The sequence below is a fragment of the Schistocerca serialis genome, chromosome 8 (genome assembly GCF_023864345.2).
Source record: "Schistocerca serialis cubense isolate TAMUIC-IGC-003099 chromosome 8, iqSchSeri2.2, whole genome shotgun sequence".
Lineage (NCBI taxonomy): Eukaryota > Metazoa > Arthropoda > Insecta > Orthoptera > Acrididae > Schistocerca > Schistocerca serialis.
Window position 1 is genome coordinate 327,594,726 of NC_064645.1, and position 2,687 is coordinate 327,597,412.

Consider the following 2,687-nt stretch of genomic DNA (forward strand, 5'->3'; position numbering starts at 1 on the left):
GTTCATACCCTTCTGTGTCAGTGAAGGCTACAGGTGTTGTGTCATTCAGATCATCATCTACCTTTGTAGATAAGTTAGTGAACTGATCTGAAAGTTCGGCTACTTTATCCGATAGTGAAATCATTTCCTCTCTATGTTTTTCTGAACCAAGTTTCAGAGTGTCCATTTGTGTTGCAATCGTGTCTACTGTGACCTTTAAGTTTTCCTGAGTTTTTGCAAGTTGCATAACCGTATCGGTAGATGCAACTGAGTCAAATTTTGCTTGCAAGGTCTCATGATTTTCATGAACAATAGTTTGCAGTTCTTTTATAGCTGCTTCGTGATTCTGTAGTGCATTTTCATGACGCGAAAAAATAGGTTGGAAATGCTCACAAATTTGTGTTTTTACGTCATTACAGACTTTTTGACATTTCGATTCAATGTGATGTAACTCAGCAGTTAAATCCTCACGTGTTCGTTCAAGAGTTTGCTCCAATGAGTCTAACTTTTTAAGATTTTGTTCCATTGTGTCTAACTTTTGAAGCTTTTGCTGTGTTTGTCTCTGATTTTGTTCCATTGTGTCTAACTTTTTGAGATTTTGTTCCACTGTGTCTAACTTTTTAAGATTTTGTCCCATTTGTCTCTGATTTTGTTCCATTTGTTGCATTAATTGCAATAATAATGTATTAGTGTCTGGAATCTGTTTCTCTACGCTTTTCGGCAGTGCATTTGCACCGGCAACATTCACATTTTGACAAGCAGAAAATGCGTCTTGACTTATTTGAGAAAACGGTGATAACCCAAAACCTGAATCTACAGTATTTGCGAAATTGTGTCCTGTCATTTCGGATTCCTGAGGCGAGTTGTTGCCGACCGATCGATCGATAATGCTTCCCTCTTCACTAATTGTTTCACTGTCCGTGCCATTGTTTGCCGCCCGCTCCATTTCCCTATGCACAATTACCAAATTACTACTTTGAACATCAGTTAATTCATTACTCGGTGGCGCTAACACACTGCTTTCATTTTCACTGTCATTTCTCAGTTTACTTTGGAGGCTAGTATTACGTCTTTCACACGCCATTATTATCACAGTATTTCACACGATAACACAGAAAAGCACAATTTGAAGAGCAAAATAAAATAACATAGCAATGGAAATAATGTCTACTTAATTGCCAGCGCAGCTGCGAAATACTTGGTGCAAATCTACATGCATGCCACAACTGTTTTACTATACAACAATGAAAGACTGCAACTACAAAGGAAATTCTCTCTACAATTACGCGCTAGCAATAAACAAAAGCTACACTAAATACACAAACTACAAGAAAAAATCAGAAGATTCCAGTGAGGTATCCTGGCAGGGTCGCCATATGAAACGTCCCCTTTGAACAATTCTTACAGGACTGTGCTTAACCTGACACACAATATTTTTAGCGCAACGCAAGCTGACTTTCAAAACTCCCTACTAAAGAATGGCCCTGACAAACATTAAACTATACCTTTCACAAATCACTTACCTCACAAAAATCTTCGCTGCTCAAGCTACTGCAATACAGCGAGCGCCACTACTGCCAGCTAAATAAAAGATTCAAACTACTGAAGGCACTAACTACTGATAGGGGTAGTTAGCAAATGAAAGATATTAATAGAGAGCAAACAATGTATTTACCTTAATATCATCACAAGTCATAATATATATATCAGTTCATGACAAATTACAAACCTCCGCCATCTCTCTCCCCACATCCACCACTGCTGGCGGCTCACCTCCAACTGCGCAACGCTACGCGCTGTTCACATCCAGCTGCCGCTGCCCAACACTACAATGGCAGACAACAATGCAAACTAGCCACAGACTGCACACAGCACAGCCAGTGATTTTCATATTGAGCGCTACGTAACGTTGCCAATAAGAAAACATAAACAGCCTACTTACATAGAGAAAACATAAACAGCCTACTTACAAGCTGTCAGCCAAGTATAAGTGATTATTAGAACCATTTTACACAAAAGGCTCACTATTCATATTCTTTCCGAATGCCGAGCTTAACACGCTTAAACCAGGACTTCCACCTATTTATACCCATTACATCCGCAAGAGTCATTTCCTTGCTCTCACCGGCCTTATATTACACCGTTCAGTCACAGTCATGTAACCACCTGTCAGTCGCCTGAATAACCATCTTTTCCAGCACGGACTGCTGCGAGACGTGCAGGAAGACAGTCAATGAGGTTCTCGAAGGTACTGGCAGGGATGTACAGCCATGCCAACTGCAGTGCTATGTCCAGCTGCGCTAGATTTCTCGGTTGAGGACACACGGTGCGAAGGGCCAGATCGTTGTGGTCCCACAGATTCTCGACTGGATTTTAATTGGTGGAATCTCGTGGCCAGGGAAGTATAGGAAACTCATCCTGGTTCTCTTCGAGCCACGCACGTACACTGCGACCTGCATGACGCGTTGCCGCTTTCTGCTAGTAGGTACGGTCATTCCTGCCGGCCGCGGTGGTCTCGCGGTTCTAGGCGCGCAGTCCGGAACCGTGCGACTGCTACGGTCGCAGGTTCGAATCCTGCCTCGGGCATGGATGTTTGTGATGTCCTTAGGTTAGTTAGGTTTAAGTAGTTCTAAGTTCTAGGGGACTAATGACCACAGCAGTTGAGTCCCATAGTGCTCAGAGCCACGGTCATTCCTAGGAAAAACAAC